Consider the following 13,148-nt stretch of genomic DNA (forward strand, 5'->3'; position numbering starts at 1 on the left):
AAAATTGATCTATCAAATATGCATACTCATATGAATTCACGCACATCTATGTTATTTAATATGCAGATATTACTGATCCATACATTTTAGTAGAACATAATTTGGTTAAATTTTTTCGAATTCAACCTTAAGATTTCGAGATGGTTGTATTTGTAAATCATATTATACATATAAAGGAGCAGAATTCTTTGTTGTGCTTTTGAAAGTATATATAAAAATGATGTATATAGAATGTAATTCCAATTGAAAATGGATCCCGCCCGAAAAAAATAGAATACAAATAGGATTCGAATTGATTTGGCACGGTAAACGTGCACTCTGCAAAATTTGAACAAAGCGGGGAAAGTCGCAGTAACCGCCCGAAACCAAAATCTGCGAGATGGAAATTACTACTGCCTATCCCTCCCACGCAAAGCCTATCTGCTGGATTTCTATAGGTTTAGATAGAGGTAGGTTTGTAATTTCACCCAAACGTGACGTAACCGCATCTCACCCGGATTCATACACGGTGGGTGCCAAAACACAGTGTGTCCTCGGCCGAAATCGACTCCCTCCCCGATTCATATTCATACACGGTGGGCGCCAAAAACAAACTCTCGTCGGCAAATATTCGGTGTATGCGAGATTACCGTCCTATCTCCAACCGACTAATGTCGTTGTGATGTAGTAGAAATTTGAAACGGGGGCTAAGTTTGTAAATTTCCTCGCATTTGAGACAAGCGCGCCCTGAATACATGGTTCCCCCCTTCCTCTCTACCTCCCTTTTCCCCATACGTACTCCATGGGCGCCAAAACACCCTCTTCACCCCACCCTCCTCCGTCCGCTGCCGTCCGCCACCCCATCCACCGCCGTCCTCCTCCACCATGCCGGAGCTGATACCCCGACGCCACCGTCCATTACAAGAGATCGACCTCTCTCATTCACGGCTTCGGACCGGGATCCTTGCATCCCGTCCTCTCGCTTCATCCCCGCCGTCGTCCACCTTGCCGGCGCCGCTCCTACGACCGTCTCGTCCACCACGCCCCACCGCCACCGTCTACCCTCCTAGATCTCCTTCTGTGCTGCCGACAGTCATCGCTACTGCAGCACCATCAAATTCTCAGCAGATGCATACACGGCGCCGCACCAGAGGCGGTACTCTTTCGTTTCTACTCAACTTATTTATCGCAGCAAGAAAATAGATCACCACTGCTTTACTCTGATTTCTTGTCTTGGTTGCGAAGTTGCCTTTGTCCGATTTGCACCTTCAGATCCGTGATGGCACGCTCAACACTATACTCCCAATGCTTATGGTTTTCCCCTTTTATATTCCACACTAGTTAAATCACAGTAGACTAAATTTCAAAATTGGGTCAGTCGATTTTTCAGAGCTCGCCGGAGTTCACCAGTGCGATTGAAGGGGCTCAGGTGGTTGTGGGACCTCGCCGAACGAAGAAAACTCGACGCGGGTGGGGGTTGGGGCGGGGGTGGGGGTGGCGGAGGAACCATGCGGTGGGGGTCGGTGGTCCGGCCGGCGGCCCGTGCGGTGTTCTGTACGGGAAGAATCAGAGACGAGGAAGAAGAAGGATTAGGAGACGTAGGATCTTCATCCAACCACCTGAAATGGTCGAGAGACAGCTGGGAGTTGCATTCTTAATGCGCTCTGGTTCATCATGTGTGGGCACAGCGCAACCAACATTTTATTATCCAAAATCTGCTTGCTCTTCTTTACCATGTTCCTCTTCCGTTCTTCTTTAATATGTACTCTCTCTGTTCCTAAATACAAGTCTTTGTATAGATTCCACTATGGACTACATATGGAGCAAAATGAGTGAATCTACACTCTAAAATGTATCTAGATACATCTGTATGTGATCCATGGCGGAAATCTCTACCAAGACTTATATTTTGGAACGGAGGGAGTATGATAGTAGTACAATATGTTCCTTGTACTGAAGATGAGCAGGGACATTTGCAGTGTAGAGGTCTATACGGTCGGTTGTGATGGACACTTTGAGCCTCTTTGATTCGTAGGATCTTGTAAACATAGGAATAGGATTTGTAGTGGCCTGCCCACTTGAATCCTATAAGAATAGCAAGGAAATGCGGGGAGCTGTGTCACCTTTGAGAGTTACATTGATATTAACAGTACCGCATCTTCACTTGAAGAGAGATGGTATCCGAAGCCTTTCTAGCCGTACCGGCAATACTAGCACATATATTCCAGCAAGTTCCACTTTGCTGATTTTACTCTGATGCTTAAGGTTTTCCCGTTGTATCTACACTATGATCTGTGTAGCTGCTTTGTTCGCACTAGCAGCAGTCCACTCTTGAAGCTAAACACTGCAATGATTTACAAAATTGGCACCAAGGCATTGAGTGCCATTCTGGATGCAATGAAACTCATACGCTCCCCACCTGTTGATTCTTGTTCAGAATATGATCCTAATGACTATTCTAACCTCGAGGAGTCAAAGGCAGATGGCCTGTCCTGTTCACCCATCAAGGTGCATTGTCTAATTTGGCAATGTTTTATTGATTGCGGGTATATTGCATATGTTGTCTTGCATTTCTTCTACTTTGTTGCACCGCCATCTGCTTAGTTTACTCGTCATATATGTCGAGATGCCATGCCCATCCATTATCAATACATATTCCATCTGTCATCATACAGTGTTTTTCCACTCGAATGCTGTTCTTGTGCATCAGACATCAAAAAGGAAGAGGGTGATTGCCGAACCTGAAGGAGCACCAGCAAAGTCCTTGAAAAAAGTGGTGGTGCCGGAGAGACATCACCCCACTTATATTGGTTGTACAACTAGTGACACAAAATGTAGGACCGACTCCAGCAGACTGTACCCATACTTCACTGGCCACACCACTAGCCCCACCACACAGGACCTGCACTCCAGCAAAAGGTATATCGATTCCATTTGCCATAGCACCAGCTGTACCACAGAAAAATCCCACTCCGGCAAAAAGTACAGCAAGTCCACCGGCTGTAAGTGCTATTATTCATGGTTATTATTTTCCTGTTTTCTGCTGATTGAATATATCAATGATTTACATTACATTGTTGTAACTAGGCGATGGTCAATCTAGATAGTCATGACGAGCAAACCTTGTTTGTGCTTTTCAAGGAAGCATTGCATCAGTATCGGTGTTACCTGAGGAAATCACACTTTGATGGCAAGTCTAAAACGAATTTCTGGTGAAGCCTCCTGTCCTAAATTTAGAAGACATTGAATGGAAAAACCTTGTTATGCACTAGTCTCGTTCCCAGGATGAGGTACTGTCTATGAAATCACATGAAAATTTGAACTTCTACTTTTCTGCATGTTCCTTACGGATCTTTTTTGCAGGAAATCTACTCGAAGAAGAATTCCGGTTTGACAAGAATGACAGGATATCGCAAATATGCTGCCTGCTGCTTTGCTCTTGTTAGTACCTGTTGTCCTGTATCAATGTACTTGCATACATACCTCGTTCATTTGTGACAGCAGTATGCATGATAGCTTGCTTATCAATTGTTCGCTCCAAATTATCTGATCTGTATGAATGGTTACATTAGTGTAGAATATATCCAATGCCAATGTTTTTTTAGCTCGGCATTGTTCTTGTAAGTACATGCTATCCTTTATCAGTGTACTTATAATGACAGGTAGTTGTTCATGTACCATCACTCTGCAACTTATTTTCCTTTGCCCTCCATTTTCTACACATCAGATCTATATTTACTCTTACCATAAGGTTGGTACCGAAGAAGTTTAGTTGTGCATTGCTCTTGGCTGTACCTTTTGCCTGTATCACTGCACTTACATTTATAGCTACTTGGTTATGTAGCATCACTCTTCATCTTATCTTAAATATTCTCCATTTTTCCGTATATTATCACATCTATATTTACTCTTAACAAAATGTAGAATAAAGGCAATGCTTTTGAAGAAGATTCTATGGTAAACTTCTTGAATTGCCCCCCCCCATCAGCATGGACAAGGCCTTTATAGATCCTATCTTCACCAATAATGTAAGTTTGTCCATCTCAAGCCTTCAAACTTTGTTGTATATATTTGGTTAGGCATGACTGCAACAACTGTTTATTTTTGGTGTTTGCATCAAATTGCTTGTTTAAAGTTTATTATGTAGTTCATAAAAAAAGTTTGTCCTTTCTCAATTTAAGTTTTTAGTTGTACAACCAAGTTCCTTCTTCATACCATGTGAATTAAACTATACAGAGCAAGTGATCTTCTTTTGCACTGCATGTATGCTTCTGTTCTTCATCCGTAATCCAGTGGTGTGGTGAACCCACCCACTACAGCACAATGTCATATTCTGCAATGTCTTAACTATGAACAATGTCATATCATTCTACTATTATTTAAACCGTCTCTTTATTTGCTAATGTGAAATGGTATAAATTGACAGCACACTAACCATTGATACTTATGAGTTCTTGATCTGTAATCCCGTGGTGTCGTGAAGCTGCAAACTCCTTCACAATGTCATTTCCTGCCATGTCTTGACCTGAACAATACCATATTGTGTTAATGCAATTTTAAACAGTGTCACTTTATTCATCAGTAAGAAACGTGATGAATTGTCAGCACTATACTTTTATGTGCAAAACCTGTCATCTGTCTGCTTGTTTATCTTTCAGAGTGAGGAAGATATAAGTGTTGAACAAGCGCCGTCTCATCATCTTGCTCAGCTGCTTATGCTGCAGCTCCCCAGCATGGCTAACCTTTCTTGAACTCTATTGAAGTGTTGTCGGTTTTGTATATTATTTTGTTGGCGTGTTTATTTGCACTGGTGGCGATCTTTGATTCCCAGTGTATGTTATCTGCTGCCTGCTTGTGCTTTATTATCATAGTGGCGAACTTTGATGCCCAGTGGATGTAATATGCCGTAATTTCTTTATTGTATAGTCTAGGTTTTTTCTTATTCACGATGCTGCAGTTATTTTATTGTATATATATCTTGTCTTCGCAGTAAACCGGCCAAACCGTAAAATTACGGTACATAATCGGGCCGTCGTGCAATCACGATGTAGGTTGGGCCTGAAACATGCCGAATAGCTCATGGGCCAGCAGCAGCCCGAAATGAACCCCGGCCCATGATTGTGTGAATCAAATCACGGGCTTTTAACAGGCCAAAATTGTCTCGGTCCTTGTTTGGCCCAATCAGATATCGGCTGCGAGCAGGCCGGATGGAAACCGGGTCGTAGTTAGGCCCAACTATATGACGGGATTTGAACAGGCCGAAATTAATATAGGGCCAAATTGTTAAACGGGCCCTTAACAGGCCAAAACTAATATCAGGCCGAATTACTAAGTGGGTCTTTAGCAAGTGGGCCCAAAAGCATAGTGTCCAGTTGACGGGCCGAATCTGATATGGGCCATAATTGAGCCCAAAGCCTCTTAAAGGGCCGGACCTGATCTGGGCCGTAATTTGGCCCAGAACGTGGTAGGATTTTAACGGGCCGAATCTCATATGGGCCACTATTAGGCCCGGAGCGTGGCAGGCCATTAATGGACCGGATCAAATATGGGCCGACATTTGGCCCAAAACATGGCAGCCAATTAATGGGCCGGCCTACTAGGGTCCTCAAAATCTTGTGGGCCTACAGTTGGGCCGACCCATTAATGTCGGCGAAATCTCGTGGGCCTTTAGCTGGGCCGTCCCATTATGATCCGCAAGAATTTTGTGGGCCTTTACCTGGGCTGGCCCATTATGGCACACAAAAATCTTGTGGGCCTTTACCTGGGTCAGCCCATTATGGCCCGCAAAATCTTGTGGGCCTTTAGCTGGGCCAGCCCATTATGGTCCGCAAAATCCCATGGGCCTTTAGCTGGGCCGGCCCATTATGGTCCGCAAAATCTTGTGGGCCTTCAGTTGGGCCGGCCCATTTAAACTTGATGGGCCGGTCCACGTGTCAACATATCATAGGCACGTCTCGCCCATTGGATGAGTGACACCTGTGCCAACACGGACCTGACACATGTCTCCTCCAGCCAATGATGATTTTACACATGGAAAATCCCCATTGGTCGGGGTTGTTAACGGGTTATCGGACCCAAAACCCGGCCCGATAGCTTAACGGTGTTCCGTTACGGTGGATGCCACGTGTCGGTCACCCTTGACGAAAGCAGTTCTGTGACGCGCGATTTATCGTCATGGAGGTGGACACTTCCGTGATGATAATTTTGGTAATGTCATGGAACACTTGTACGACAGCACAGGTATGACTATCTTGATTCTGTCATAAATTTGTCATGCATGTACATGCATACACGACCTACTGTGACAAACACGTACCATCACAGAAGTGTATTTTTTTGTAGTGATATGGCTTTGATTGGCAAAAAGCTGGCATCCGACACAGTGTTGTACGAGGTCTTGCGCGTCTGCTCGGGCCGTGGGCCAAAAGAAACCTGTACGGAAGGCCTTACTTACAAGGTCCCGAGCTGCGGCATGATGGCCGCCAAGACTAGCATGTATTTCGGCCAAGAGTTGTCGTCCCTCCTCTTCGGAGATACATCTTTGAAGGACTCCGGTAATGCTTTTCTTGTAGAGCTCTCCTTCATGAACCTTGTAGGCTTTTGAACGTTGAACGATGCAACGAGCCTCATTGTAGTCCCGAGGGAGCTCCCGCCTATTAAGGTAGACCAGGAAGGGTTCGGTCCATGGGGCGATTACCGCCATGATTACATGGGCGGAAGGTGTTGGTTCTGTGCCCGAGCCCCCGATGATGTACGAATCGTGCTTGGCTTCCGGGGGTGTGATCGGCGCCGAACTGGTATTTCCGCTCTCGTCCTGCCATACCACGGATGGCTTGAAGAGACTTCCCAAGAAGGTGTTAGGCGGGACGGGGTCGCGTTTAGTGCCCGTTCGAGCAAGGATGTCCGCTACTTGGTTAATGTCTCAGACCACGTGATGAAACTCGAGCCCCTCGAACCGAGCTGATATTTTGAGCACACCATTGTGGTAAGCTGCCATCTTTGGACCTTTTGCATCGAATTCTCCGTTTATTTGGGATATTGCGAGGTTTGAATCCCCGCGCACCTTGAGGCTTACGCCCATAGAAATAGCCATCCGGGGGTTGTTTGCTAGTAGAGCTTTTATTTCTTCCAACCCGGCTGTTGCTGCATCCGTCCACTCAAAGTGGCCGGTACGTCGGAGCAGGCGATATAGTGGCAGCGCCCTCTCTCCTAATCTGGATGTAAAGCGGCTCAAGGCTGCCACGCATCCAGCTAGTTTTTGGACCTGCTTTAGGTCTGTAGGAATTGCCAACTGTGACAAGGCTTGGAAACGATGAACCCGAGCAGCTTTCCGGCCGGAACGCCGAAAACGCATTTTTCTGGATTGAGCCGTATGCCATATGTTCGAAGGTTATCGAATGTAAGACGTAAGTCGTCCACCAATGATTCGACGTGGTTAGTTTTGATGACTACATCATCTACGTATGCCTCCACCGTCTTGCCAGTTTGTTTTTTCAGGCTTGTTTGAATCATGCGTTGGTAGGTGGCACCGGCGTTTTTGAGTCCGAAAGGCATAGTGTTGAAGCAGAAAGGTCCGTATGGGGTAATGAATGTTGTTGCATCCTTATCGGATTCCTTCATCTTAATTTGATGGTATGCAGAGTATGCATCGAGGAAACATAATGAATCGTGTCATGCGGTTGCATCGATGATCTGGTCAATGCAGGGCAGTGGGAATGGGTCCTTGGGGTAGGCTTTATTGAGATCTTTGAAATCGACACAAAGGCGCTAGGATTTGTCCTTCTTTGGCACCATGACCAGGTTTGCTATCCAACCGGGGTGTTTTATCTCTCGAATAAACCCGGCTTCAAGTAGTTTGGCTAGCTCCTCCCCTACAGCTTGTCGCTTGGATTCAGAAAATCACCGAAGCGTCTGCTTGACTGGCTTGAACCCCTTTATTATGTTGAGGCTGTGTTCATCCAGTCTGCGTGGGATTCCTGGCATATCTGAAGGGTGCCAGGCGAAGATGTCCCAATTCTCACGCAGGAATGCTCTTAGAGCAGCGTCGACCGTCTGATCTAGCTGTGCTCGGATGGCTGCTGTTTTATTAGGACCGTCAGATTTTGAGTATTTCGTCTGTTGGCTTGAAAGAAGTGGATTTTGGCCTTTTATCGAGAATTACGTCGTCTCTATCCACTGTGGGGCGCGGAGCGGTGAGCTCCTCGGCCGCGAGGGCTTCGAATAGTGCCTCAAGGGCCAGGGATGCGGTCTTGTTTTCGGCGCGGAGCGCTATGTCCGAACCACTGGCGATAGTGATAACTCTGTTGGGCCCAGGCATTTTGAGCTTCATGTACCCCTAATGAGGTATAGCTTGAAAGCGTGTGAATGTGTCTCGCCCCAACAAGGCGTGATATCCATTGTCGAAAGGTGCCACCTGGAAGATTAACTCTTCGGACCTGTAGTTCTCAGGCGTGCCGAATACTATATCAAGTTTATTTTTTCCCGAACATCGTGCTTCTCGATTGGGAATGATGCCTCGAAAGGTTGTACTGCTCTGCTCAATGCGGTTCTTGTCGATTTGCATTTTCTCAAGCGTGTCCTCATAGATGAGGTTTAATCCACTGCCACCATCCATGAGCACTTTAGTCATCCAAAAGTCGTCCACAATTGGGTTCAGAACTAGAGCGTCTGGTGCTCGGACTGATTGGGCCCGTTGTTCGCAGTAGCATTAAAGGTTATCGCCATGTCGTTCCAAGGATTGATTGCGGCTTCCAAAAGTGATGGACTGTTTCCTGAGGTTGCTGGCTTACATACATTAAGTCACATATGTCCGGGGGACCGGAATTGCTTGGAGAGTATTGCTTGTGGTGGGTGGGTGGGTTTAAATCCAAGCACTGACCCACTGTGGAATCCGGAATTTGAAAAATTTCTGAGGTTACCGGCCCAGGATCCAGAGTGTCCCGGGAATTTTTAGGCTCAACACCTGGTTCTATGTTCGGAGGACGAAAGGTCTCTTCCCAAAGATGGGTATCTGGCTCGCAAGGCTCGGAGATCCGAACGTAGTTTGTTCTTAGCATAGGAGGAGATGTATCCTCAACTTGCTCCTCCACAACTGTTACAAGCTGGGTGACAGGTGGGGACCTGATTTCCCTCTGATCGGGTTTAAGCCCAATCATATCATAGTCTGTTGTGACCCCTAGGGTGGCGATGCGGTCTAGCAATTTGTTAAAAGATGAGATATCTGCTGGATCCATCCTATCAACGCTTTCATTGTCGATGCGGACATGATTTTTGGCGATCTGAGAGACCGCATTGGGCTTAATGGCTGGGCGGGTGCCCATGGTGAAACTGCCGAGCTGGAGGATCTGCCCATGAACTAGGGCCCTTCCAGAGGTGATTTTGTCGTTGACGACAAGTCGAGCCATCGATCCTTCTATCGACAATACAGAGGAACTCTCAATGAAAGCACCAATGTCGGTGTCAAAACCGGCCAATCTCGGGTAAGGGGTACCGAACTGTGCATCTGAATGTCGATGGTAACAGGAGGCAGAGGACATGATGTTTACCCAGGTTTGGGCCCTTTTGATGGAGGTAATACCCTACTTCCTGCTTTTTTGACTTTGATGAGTATGGGGGTTACAAGAGTTGATCTACCTCGAGATCGTAATGGCTAAACCCCAGATGTCTAACCTGTATGATTATGATTGCCACTACGGACTAAATCCTCTAGTTTCTATAGACATCGGAGGGGCCTAGGGTTGTACAGAGTCGGTTTACAGAGAAAGGAATGTTCACATCCGAACGTCAAGCTTGCCATCCACGCAAAGGAGAGTCCCATCCAGACATGGGGAAAGGCCTTCTATCTTGTATCTTTACGGCCCATCAGTCCGGCTCATGTCACATAGCCCGATCATCCGAGGACCCCTTAATCCAGGACTCCCTCACTCCCTAATAGCAAACAGTTCATCGAAGCGAACTATATGCCGTATATCGCACGCACATTGATATGGCTGCCCGTTTCTATTATTCTGCCTCATCGCAAACAGTTCGAATGGATTAACCGTGTGCCCTGCATCGCACACGCAATTAAAATCTAAACCGTGTTTGATGGCTCCGCCATCGCAAATGTTTTGTACCTTTTTGGACGGGTTTTTTACATCCCCGTTTGCGATTAATGCATCGCACACAGTTTTGTCAAAGGGTCTCTGATCGTGTGTCGCATTAGCAGCAACCTGCAATAGTGAGATATAAAAAATGTGTCGTAGCTGGTTCGGATGGATATTGGCGTGTGCATGGGAGACACAACATTCTCTGGTTAAGGAATATGTTGTTATCCTCAAAAAAGAAAAAACCCTTCTTCACGCTTCCACATGCACGAGAATTTGGTTCTGCTCACAATATGAAGTGAACCCAGAGGCATGCTAGCACGGGAGACCTATTTCCGCTATACAGTACGACTCTATATGTTCCTACTAGTAGTAGTACAACTGTGGTACATTTGATGGTCAAAATATTATTCATCTGGTCCTCACAGTGAAGTGACAATACCCTGCGCCCGAGGTGACACTAGTCTAGGCGGCGTGTTCGGGTTTCCAAAGTCCACCTCACCTTGTGCACTATGCAGTCACTGTCACCGCCGTTGTATAGCATGCCTTGCCTCGTCTCCCTCCCCCCTAACACCACTCCATCTTCATCTCCATCTCGCCGGAGATCCTGAGGTCACTCTTCATCATCTCACTGTGCCCCCACGTACCCTCGCCTCGCTCACCTCCCGCAGTACCACTATTCCCTCGCCAGGCGCTCTAGCACTGAGAGCCTTCTCCGCCGTAAATCAAGCCCCCAAAAACCCAACCTTCCAAACTCCACCATGGCTGAACGCGAACCACGCAACATCCATATGAGCCGCAATTGGACCAATCTCCCCACTGAAATCCCTAACCTCTGTTGTTCGTGTATGGATATGTTGAGCGCCCTCCCTCGACTTCGATCCGATCACCATCGCCCGAAAATTCTTGGCAGGTATGTACTGGGTCGGCAAGAACTCCCACTGGATGGCTGCCATTAGACAAGACCGAAAAAGTTACTGCTCGTGAACTTCCACACCTCCCATGAGATTATCCTTCCTACGTTGGATTATATAGGGTTTTACCGTCGCGGTCCAAGTCATCTAGATTACGAGGTCAGTTGGACGCACCTTGTTTTGCAGAAGATTGGAATCTGCCAAGTGCCCACACGAGATGCGAATTACACAGACTTCAACCTAATTGCCTTGTTAGACCACAGAATCGCCTATCTTTCCGTTGGTGCCTTCTTTAGCTGGAGAGAGCTCACCTCGCAGTGGATAGTCAAAGCTGATACACACTTCTGTGATGCTATTGAACACAATGGCATCATCATATGTCCTAGAGGCAATAATAAAGTTGTTATTTATATTTCCTTATATCATGATAAATGTTCATTATTCATGCTAGAATTGTATTAACTAGAAACTTAGTACATGTGTGAATACATAAACAAACAAAGTGTCCCTAGTATGCCTCTACTTGACTAGCTCATTAATCAAAGATGGTTAAGTTTCCTAGCCATAGACATGTGTTGTCATTTCATGAACGGGATCACATCATTAGAGAATGATGTGATGGACAAGACCCATTCATTAGCTTAGCACTATGATCGTTTAGTTTATTGCTATTGCTTTCTTCATGACTTATACATGTTCCTCCGACTATGAGATTATGCAACTCCCGAATACCGGAGGAACACCTTGTGTGCTGTCAAATGTCACAACATAACTGGGTGACTATAAAGATGCTCTACAGGTGTCTCCAATGGTGTTTGTTGGGTTGGAGTAGATCGAGATTAGGATTTCTCACTCCGTGTATCAGAGAGGTATCTCTGGGCCCTCTCGGTAATGCACATCACTATAAGCCTTGCAAGCAATGTGATTAAAGAGTTAGTTATGGGATAATACATTACAGAACGAGTAAAGAGACTTGCCGGTAACGAGATTTAACTAGGTATGAGAATACCGACGATCAAATCTCAAGCAAGTAACATACCGATGACAAAGGGAACAACATATGTTCTTATGCGGTTTGACCGATAAAGATCTTCGTAGAATATGTAGGAGCCAATATGAGCATCCAGGTTCCACTATTGGTTATTGACCGGAGATGTGTCCCGGTCATGTCTACATAGTTCTCGAACCCGTAGGGTCCGCACGCTTAACGTTCGATGACGATTTGTATGATGAGTTATGTGATTTTATGTACCGAAGGTAGTTAGGAGTCCCGGATGTGATCATGGACATGACGAGGAGTCTCGAAATGGTCGAGACGTAAAGATCGATATATTAGAAGGCTATATTCGGACATCGGAATGCTTCCGAGTGATTCGGGTATTTTTCGGGGTACAGGAGAGTTACGGGATTCACCGGGGGAAGTAGTGGGCCTTAATGGGCCATAAGAGAAAGGAGAGAAGGGCCTCAAGGGTTGGCCGCACGCCCCCCCCCCATGGGCTGGTCCGAATTGGACTAGGAGGGGGCGGCGCCCCCTGAGGGAGTTCTGGATTAGGGGGTCCTCGGACAGCCGGATTATATCCTTCGGACGGACTGTTGGATTATGAAGATACAAGATTGAAGACTTCGTCCCGTGTCCGGGTGGGACTCTCCTTTGCGTGGAAGGCAAGCTTGGCAATTCGGATATATAGATCTCCTCCCTTGTAACCGACTCTGTGTAACCCTAGCCCCCTCCGGTGTCTATATAAACCGGAGGGTTTAGTCGGTAGGACAACAACAATCATAATCATAGGCTAGCTTCTAGGGTTTAGCCTCTATGATCTCGTGGTAGATCAACTCTTGTAATAGTCATATCATCAAGATCAATCAAGCAGGAAGTAGGGTATTACCTCCATCGAGAGGGCCCGAACCTGGGTAAACATTATGTCCCTCGCCTCCTATTACCATCCGCCTTAGACGCATAGTTCGGGACCCCCTACCTGAGATCCGCCGGTTTTGACACCAACATTGGTGCTTTCATTGAGAGTTCCACTGTGTCGTCACCATAAGGTTTGATGGCTCCTTTGATCATCGGCAACGATGCGATCCACGGTGAGATTTTTCTACCTGGACAGATCTTCGTATTCGGCGGCTTCGCACTGCGGGCCAACTCGCTTGGCCATCTAGAGCAGAT

This window comes from Triticum urartu, chromosome 7 (assembly GCF_003073215.2).
Source record: "Triticum urartu cultivar G1812 chromosome 7, Tu2.1, whole genome shotgun sequence".
Classification (NCBI taxonomy): Eukaryota; Viridiplantae; Streptophyta; class Magnoliopsida; order Poales; family Poaceae; genus Triticum; species Triticum urartu.